Raw genomic sequence first — 9,604 nt, forward strand, 5'->3', positions numbered from 1 at the left:
AAGTACACAAGTACTTTAGGTTGTAAAGTAGACGTTACAACCGCAAGAGAAAATGACAATCTGGATGACAAGAACCTTTCAAACAAGAGATGCTAGACCATTGATGATACCTCTTAAGACACAAGTACTCTCTAAGGTGTAGCATTATTGCAAATAAAAGCCCCTTCAGTGCTAAAGAAGTTGATGCCATTGGGAACGTACAGAGTTTTTTTACTGCCCGAATCCTCCCAAAAAAACATCTATATTATTGGGAACATTTAAATCTCTGAAATCTGTATTCTCAGGAGCGTAGGCGAAATGCAAAATAATTTACACTTGGAAAATACTAGAGAGACTGGTTCCAAATCAGCACACGGAAATAACACCACATGAGACCCAGGGGAACATGGCAGGAAGTGCAGAATAGCCTTGTTGAAAAGAAGAGGTGCAATAGGTATGCTGAGAGACTATTCCATCAAGGGCCCTAGACTTTTCAACACTCCTCCTCTATATATATAAGAGGCATAACTATCCAACCTCGTACGATGTTTGCTAAACATCTTCAAAGGATACTTGATCGACTGGGCAGTGATTTATACTTCATGCTGCGAGCTGCGGTGTTTAATAGCCTAATTGACCAGACTACCAATCAGAAAGACTGTACAGAGACCGGACTGCGGGGACAGTGACTCCTGGAACCTACAACAGGTAGATAGTAGCCTTAAAAGTAGTAGCCTGTAGTAGTAAAAGTGTAAAGTAGTAGTAAAAAAGTGTAAAGTAGTAGTAAAAGTGAGTAGCCTTAAACTCTCTGATCCATGTATTAATCTAGCATTTCCTGCTACTCCCTGTCCTCTATGGAACAAGTTAGTCTCCACTACAGTGCCCTTCCGCCATGTATACAATTAGCGTCCACTACTACCTGTCTTTCCTTCATGAAGTTAACCTCCACTATTACTTTTCTACCGTGTGTGGAGTTAGCCTCCAGTAATACCTCACCCTTTGGAGCCGGTCGGCTGAGCGGACAGCACGCTGGACTTGTGATCCTGTGGTCCTGGGTTCGATCCCAGGCACCGGCGAGAAACATTATGCAGAGTTTCTTTCACCCTATGCCCCTGTTACCTAGCAGTAAAAAAAGGTACCTGAGTGTTAGTCAGCTGCCACGGGCTGCTTCCTGGGGGTGGAGGGCTGGTCGAGGACCGGGCCGCGGGGATACTAAAAAGCCCCGAAATCATCTCAAGATAACCTCAAGATAACCACCCCCTATGTTTGGAGTTAGCCTCCACTATCTCTTCTCCATGTATGGAGTTTCTTCCACTGTCTCTCCTACATGTATGGAGTTACTTCCACTCTTTCTCCTCCATGTATGGAGTTACTTCCACTCTCTCTCTCCTACATGTATGGAGTTACTTCCACTCTCTCTCCTCCATGTATGGAGTTACTTACACTCTCCCTCTCTCTCCTCCATGTATGGAGTTTCTTCCACTCTCTCTCTCTCTCCTCCATGTATGGAGTTTCTTCCACTGTCTCTCCTACATGTATGGAGTTACTTCCACTCTCTCCCCTCCATGTATGGAGTTACTTCCACTCTCTCCCCTCCATGTATGGAGTTACTTCCACTCTCTCTCCTCCACGTATGGAGTTACTTCCACTCTCTCTCCTCCACGTATGGAGTTACTTCCACTCTCTCTCCTCCACGTATGGAGTTACTTCCACTCTCTCTCCTCCAAGTATAGAGTTACTTCCACTCTCTCTCCTCCACGTATGGAGTTACTTCCACTCTCTCTCCTCCACGTATGGAGTTACTTCCACTCTCTCTCCTCCATGTATGGAGTTACCTCCACTCTCTCCCCTCCACGTATGGAGTTAGCCTCCAATAACACCTCACCGCCATGTATATAACTTGCCTCAACTATTAAGTCTCCTCCACGCACACCGAGGAAGTACACTATCGTCTTCAAGGACAACCTCAGAGCTCAGGTCCGGGTGGGATTCCCTGCCCTTGTCCTCCATACCTTGTGAAGTGTTTGGCTTTCCTTCCTGTTTGTCTTTGTTTACTGTTTGTCTTTGTTTACTGTTTGTCTCTGTTTACTGTTTGTCTTTGTTCATTGTTTGTCTCTGTTTACTGTTTGTCTTTGTTTACTGTTTGTCTCTGTTTACTGTTTGTCTCTGTTCATTGTTTGTCTCTGTTTACTGTTTGTCTTTGTTTACTGTTTGTCTCTGTTTACTGTTTGTCTCTGTTTACTGTTTGTCTTTGTTCATTGTTTGTCTCTGTTTACTGTTTTGTTTACTGTTTGTCTTTGTTCATTGTTTGTCTCTGTTTACTGTTTGTCTTTGTTTACTGTTTGTCTCTGTTTACTGTTTGTCTTTGTTCATTGTTTGTCTCTGTTTACTGTTTTGTTTACTGTTTGTCTTTGTTCATTGTTTGTCTCTGTTTACTGTTTGTCTTTGTTTACTGTTTGTCTCTGTTTACTGTTTGTCTTTGTTCATTGTTTGTCTCTGTTTACTGTTTTGTTTACTGTTTGTCTTTGTTCACTGTTTGTCTTTGTTAACAGGTTGTCTCTCTTGATGTTGTGGGTGGCAGCCCCCCGTGTGGGTGGCAGCCCCCCGTGTGGGTGGCAGCCCCCCGTGTGGGTGGCAGCCCCCCGTGTGGGTGGCAGCCCCCCGTGTGGGTGGCGGCCCCCCGTGTGGGTGGCAGCCCCGTGTGGGTGGCAGCCCCCGTGTGGGTGGCAGCCCCCGTGTGGGTGGCAGCCCCGTGTGGGTGGCAGCCCCCGTGTGGGTGGCAGCCCCCGTGTGGGTGGCAGCCCCGTGTTGGTGGCAGCCCCGTGTGGGTGGCAGCCCCCGTGTGGGTGGCAGCCCCCCTTGTGGGTGGCGGCCCCGTGTGGGTGGCGGCCCCCGTGTGGGTGGCAGCCCCCGTGTGGGTGGCAGCCCCCCGTGTGGGTGGCAGTCCCGTGTGGGTGGCAGCCCACGTGTGGGTGGCGGCCCCGTGTGGGTGGCGGCCCCCGTGTGGTTGGCCGGCCCCCGTGTGGTTGGCAGCCCCCCGTGTGGGTGGCGGCCCCGTGTGGGTGGCAGCCCCCGTGTGGGTGGCAGCCCCCGTGTGGGTGGCAGCCCCGTGTGGGTGGCAGCCCCCGTGTGGGTGGCAGCCCCCGTGTGGGTGGCAGCCCCCGTGTGGGTGGCAGCCCCGTGTTGGTGGCAGCCCCGTGTGGGTGGCAGCCCCCGTGTGGGTGGCAGCCCCCCGTGTGGGTGGCGGCCCCGTGTGGGTGGCGGCCCCCGTGTGGGTGGCAGCCCCCGTGTGGGTGGCAGCCCCCCGTGTGGGTGGCAGTTCCGTGTGGGTGGCGGCCCCGTGTGGGTGGCGGCCCCCGTGTGGGTGGCAGCCCCCGTGTGGGTGGCAGCCCCCCGTGTGGGTGGCGGCCCCCGTGTGGGTGGCAGCCCCCGTGTGGGTGGCAGCCCCCCGTGTGGGTGGCGGCCCCGTGTGGGTGGCGGCCCCCGTGTGGGTGGCAGCCCCCCGTGTGGGTGGCGGCCCCGTGTAGGTGGCGGCCCCCGTGTGGGTGGCAGCCCCCGTGTGGGTGGCAGCCCCCCGTGTGGGTGGCAGCCCCGTGTGGGTGGCAGCCCCCCGTGTGGGTGGCGGCCCCGTGTGGGTGGCGGCCCCCGTGTGGGTGGCAGCCCCCCGTGTGGGTGGCGGCCCCGTGTGGGTGGCGGCCCCCGTGTGGGTGGCAGCCCCCGTGTGGGTGGCAGCCCCCCGTGTGGGTGGCGGCCCCGTGTGGGTGGCGGCCCCCGTGTGGGTGGCAGCCCCCCGTGTGGGTGGCGGCCCCGTGTGGGTGGCGGCCCCCGTGTGGGTGGCAGCCCCCGTGTGGGTGGCAGCCCCGTGTGGGTGGCGGCCCCGTGTAGGTGGCGGCCCCGTGTGGGTGGCAGCCCCGTGTGGGTGGCGGCCCCGTGTGGGTGGCGGCCCCCGTGTGGGTGGCAGCCCCCGTGTGGGTGGCAGCCCCCCGTGTGGGTGGCAGTTCCGTGTGGGTGGCAGCCCCCGTGTGGGTGGGTGCCCCGTGTGGGTGGCGGCCCCCGTGTGGTTGGCCGGCCCCCGTGTGGTTGGCAGCCCCCCGTGTGGGTGGCGGCCCCGTGTGGGTGGCGGCCCCCGTGTGGGTGGCAGTCCCCGTGTGGGTGGCAGCCCCCCGTGTGGGTGGCGGCCCCGTGTGGGTGGCGGCCCCCGTGTGGGTGGCAGCCCCCCGTGTGGGTGGCGGCCCCGTGTGGGTGGCGGCCCCCGTGTGGGTGGCAGCCCCCGTGTGGGTGGCAGCCCCCCGTGTGGGTGGCAGCCCCGTGTGGGTGGCAGCCCCCCGTGTGGGTGGCGGCCCCGTGTGGGTGGCGGCCCCCGTGTGGGTGGCAGCCCCCCGTGTGGGTGGCGGCCCCGTGTGGGTGGCGGCCCCCGTGTGGGTGGCAGCCCCCGTGTGGGTGGCAGCCCCCCGTGTGGGTGGCGGCCCCGTGTGGGTGGCGGCCCCCGTGTGGGTGGCAGCCCCCCGTGTGGGTGGCGGCCCCGTGTGGGTGGCGGCCCCCGTGTGGGTGGCAGCCCCCGTGTGGGTGGCAGCCCCGTGTGGGTGGCGGCCCCGTGTAGGTGGCGGCCCCGTGTGGGTGGCAGCCCCGTGTGGGTGGCGGCCCCGTGTGGGTGGCGGCCTCGTGTAGGTGGCTGCCCCGTGTGGGTGGCAGCCACCGTGTGGGTGGCTGCCCCGTGTGGGTGGTGGCCCCCTGTGTGGGTGGCAGCACCCGTATGGGTGGCAGCCCCGTGTGGGTGGCAGCCCCGTGTGGGTGGCAGCCCCGTGTGGGTGTCAGCCCCCGTGTGGGTGACAGCCCCCGTGTGGGTGACAGCCCCCGTGTGGGTGACAGCCCCCGTGTGGGTGGCGGCCCCGTTCCTCTTACTTCTAGATGCTTTTCAGCGATATGATAATCTGGTACATAGTAAGTTCCAGCTCCTGGACCCCGATTTACAGTAGGTGGATGACTCTCACCGTAATAGGCGGACATAGTACATAGTTCCTCGTGTCCCGGCCGCTCCGATCTCTAACCACACCAACTGGTTGGCAGTCTGATCAAGCAGGCTGTTAGACGCCGCTACTCGCAGTCTGACATGAATAACTGCTGGATGATTAGATATCCTTCTGAGATAGCTAGAAGATTTTCTTTTCACCACTGAGAGGGGACCGCTATTTCTGTCTATTATTCTTAGAGGGTGTGGAAAACTCGAGGGTCTCTAATGTTCTTGGAATTGTTTCGTCTCGTACAATAATTATGCTACTTGCTGAATACATTTGTTATGTGTGGATAGGCAGGCTGGAGGGTTACTGTGTGTGGATAGGCAGGCAGGAGGGTTACTGTGTGTGGATAGGTAGGCAGGAGGGCTACTGTGTGTGGATAGGCAGACAGAAGGGTTACTGTGTGTGGATAGGCAGGCAGGAGGGTTTCTGTGTCAGGATAGGCAGGCAGGAGGGTTACTGTGTGTGGATAGGCAGGCAGGAGGGTTACTGTGTGTGGATAGGCAGGCAGGAGGGTTACTGTGTGTGGATAGGCAGGCAGGAGGGTTACTGTGTGTGGATAGGCAGGCAGAAGGGTTACTGTGTGTGGATAGGCAGGCAGGAGGGTTTCTGTGTCAGGATAGGCAGGCAGGAGGGTTACTGTGTGTGGATAGGCAGGCAGAAGGGTTACTGTGTGTGGATAGGCAGGCAGGAGGGTTACTGTGTGTGGATAGGTAGGCAGGAGGGTTACTGTGTGTGTGTGGATAGGCAGGCAGGAGGGTTTCTGTGTCAGGATAGGCAGGCAGGAGGGTTACTGTGTGTGGATAGGCAGACAGGAGGGATACTGTGTGTGGATAGGCAGACAGGAGGGTTACTCAGTAGACAGAATATTCTTGTGAGTTCTTGCGAGACAGGATTAAGTATAACATTTGGGGTTTACGGTTCATGCTCGGTAATGATATGGAAAATTGGTTTTATATAAAATATATATAAGTGTTGTATTTCACTTGTAAATTGATGTAAATATGATCTATATATTGTATATTATTCAATAAAAAAATTGTTTCGCTGCGAACCTATTGCACATTTATTCTTTAAATAGGGATTTTTGCATATTCTATCATGTTTCCATGTTTCCAGGTCTTGCAAGGAGCAGTTTCCGTGTCTCAAATTGAAATCGCACTCCTCACTAAGATCATTCACACAGTTTAAGTACATTACTGGTAACACAACGTCTCTCTGGAGCCTGTGCCCTAACCGTCTTTGTGTTCTCTTAGGTACTCCCTTATCCAGTGTGGCGCTTTCACTATCACTACTGCATCTTCCTCCAACTTACACAGAAGCCTCCAAATACTGAACGAGTCGAGAGCCCTCTGAAAGCCCGAAATTTCAGTCTGCCAACAAAATTTCTGTCACCGTATTATGTTATTATAAAAAGTTTGTGAAGCAACATTTGCCGTCACTGAATCCATGCTGAGGTTGCATTATAAAATAACTTTTTACCAGATATTGAACTAGACTCTTTCTCAAGATCATTTTCATCATCTTGCATGATATGCATGTAAGGAATATTAGCGTGCAATTTATCTCTGTCTTTCTCCCTTTTTTAATATTGGCGCAATATAGGCTAGAGTGTGTAGTGTGCTCTCATATATATATATATATATATATATATATATATATATATATATATATATATATATATATTTATTTATTTATTTATTTCTTGTTTAGGGCTTCTATCCCTGGTTCTCTTGCATCATAGTTTAATTAAAAGAGGATTTCTCCAAATGTCATATTTGTTCGAGAGTAACTAAGAGAAAATTAACTGTAGAATGTATTACGTTTATTATAAATTTCACAACGTTTCGAACCTATAACGTTCATTCTCAAGTGTTGGGACAAGACAGGTACATAACATAGGTAAAGAGTAAGGTATAAAGGTAAGAGGCGTGGGTCAATAACCCATCACTAGTCTTTGTACAGATTAAAATACCTCCAAGTTTTTCACAGATTAAGGAACAAATCAAGAAGAAAATACTCCCAACTATCAAAAGTTACCTCAGAGCCAAAGTAGCAGAAGGAAGATCCACTGCGATGTGGTAAGAGTACTACTGGGTACTACTCTTTCAAACCTGGCTAAAAGATATCCAGACACATTACAGTAGCTATTCACAGACTCAGACTTGGTTACAAGTGCTGCTGGGAAATAATAAACCCAATAGTTAAAGAGTGTCATATGTGTGGAACAGAAGCAGAGGCGCCACTATTGCATTACTTACTGGAATGTGAAACAACTGAAGCCCTGAGCATCAAACTCAACATTAATCCAACGACAGCAGCTGCATTAGATGCAAATTCCAAAGCGACTACAATGATTAGAAAGCAGTTGAAGAAGGGGACACACTAGTGAACATTCTACATCTACATCCGCCACCAAGATAATGTTATTAAAACGAGAGTAAAACCAGTGCACTAAAACAGAAGAGAAAAAGAAACCGGAGAAAAGGAGGAAACCCCACCTCCATTTACAACTTTGACCCAATCATCACAATAACAAGGTTATCGCGAATAACCCAACTCAATTACGGGCTCACTATAGCCCGTACTACATGGATATTTTGTACTGAGTACCTAAATCTAAAACAACAACAACAACAGGTCAATAACTTGTTCCTTCAAAGATAAGTGAGGCATAGAGGGCAAAGCGTTTTGGGCAGTGACGTCATCGTTGGCATCTTCACGTTCCGGTTTTGGTCTCACTCTCATGGTGGGTAAAGTGTTCTCACTCTCATGGTGGGTAGAGTGTTCTCACTCTCATGGTGGGTAGAGTGTTCTCACTCTCATGGTGGGTAGAGTGTTTTCACTCTCATGGTGGGTAGAGTGTTCTCACTCTCATGGTGGGTAGAGTGTTCTCACTCTCATGGTGGGTAGAGTGTTTTCACTCTCATGGTGGGTAGAGTGTTCTCACTCTCATGGTGGGTAGAGTGTTCTCACTCTCATAGTGGGTAGAGTGTTCTCACTCTCATGGTGGGTAGAATGTTCTCACTCTCATGGTGGGTAGAGTGTTCTCACTCTCACGGTGGGTAGAGTATTCTTACTCTCATGGTGGGTAGAGTATTCTCACTCTCATGGTGGGTAGAGTATTCTCACTCTCACGGTGGGTAGAGTAAATAGTTCCGTTATGTGAGTTTTATGGTGGGTTGTTTCACTTTTATGTGAAGGGCTTCAAGAATTTGTAATCTTCTTATCTCTTGGGTCTTGTCTAATATGCAAAATTTTTTTAATCAGCTTTTATCTTGTTAGGATGATGTTATGGGCTTGTCTCTTGTGAATTTTAGGGGCACCTGATTGAAAATGACAGATCAAATGCCTCGTGAGTTTAGTCGACGTAATACATGTGTATTTGGAGGGAAGGTTACATCCTTCGTGGGGGCAGGTGTACACATATACCACGTTCGACAGCTGTAAAGCGTTCTCAGTCGACTTCGGGCTGTTTTTAATGAGGAAGTCAGTAGTCTTCTTTGTTTTATAGTATATGATGATGTATACTGTTTATGGTATGAACATTCCTGGATACAATATTACCTGTGTACGGAGCTTAGAAGCAGGTAGTTCTTTTGTGAAACATGGCATGTTCGTGAGAATGCTTTCCTGATCTGTGACTTTTTATTGCATTAAATATATATGAAATTTGCTTCCTCTCTAGTCCAACAATTAGGAAAAATTTATATAGAGCCTTTGCTAATTTCTAATAAAAGTTGAGAGGTGATAACAAGTAGCTCATCCCTAATACTTCACTAATATATATGTAATCTGCTTCCTTTCTAATCAAATAATTATGAAAAATTAATATAGAGCCTTTGCTAATTTCTAATAAATGTTGAGGGGTGATAAAAAGTAGCTCTTCACCAGTACGGATGTCACAGACAATGTTGTCTAAATATCACAACTACTTATTTTATGTTGACGTCCACCACGGAGAAAGAGGGATGAGGAGAATGCAAACAGACTGACGGAGATAGATGGTTTGGTCAGGGGAGAGAAAATGGAGGTAGAGAGAGAGAGTGAGGAAGAAGATAAAGTGAGACAGACATGAGGGGTCGGGGTGAGAGAAGATGGCTGAGAAAGGTCGGGGGAGGAAGGTATTGAAGGACAGGGGGAGGCTGCATGCGTGAGTGTGAGATGAGTATACTCTGTGAACTCTGCTGCCTCTCGATTCATCTCTCTAGACTCCATCCACCAGTGTTAGAGGTCAGGTTCTCAAAGCAACTTTCGGTGATGCTGTGTGAATATTAATGGCCAACTATTAGTTACCTGGCCATGAGCATATTTCCTCGTTCGGTATTTCCTTAGTCATGATATATTCCCGAGTCTATGTTTAGATAGTAAATACATGAATAAAACAATATCCCTCAAGGATATGTAAGACAATACACATTTTACACATTGTCCATAATATATTGTGTCCTTATTTTGTCTTTATATATATTCATAAATCACTCGTAAGTCTTAGGGAAAGATCGCCAGTCATGAAGCAGTCAATGACATCAAGAAACTTTTGGCAACAACTAAGTGACCAGCACAAAAGGAACCTCAAATGTGCAGACCTGACAATAGTCACCAAAGCC

The sequence above is a fragment of the Procambarus clarkii genome, chromosome 6 (genome assembly GCF_040958095.1).
Source record: "Procambarus clarkii isolate CNS0578487 chromosome 6, FALCON_Pclarkii_2.0, whole genome shotgun sequence".
In the NCBI taxonomy this organism is placed as follows: domain Eukaryota; kingdom Metazoa; phylum Arthropoda; class Malacostraca; order Decapoda; family Cambaridae; genus Procambarus; species Procambarus clarkii.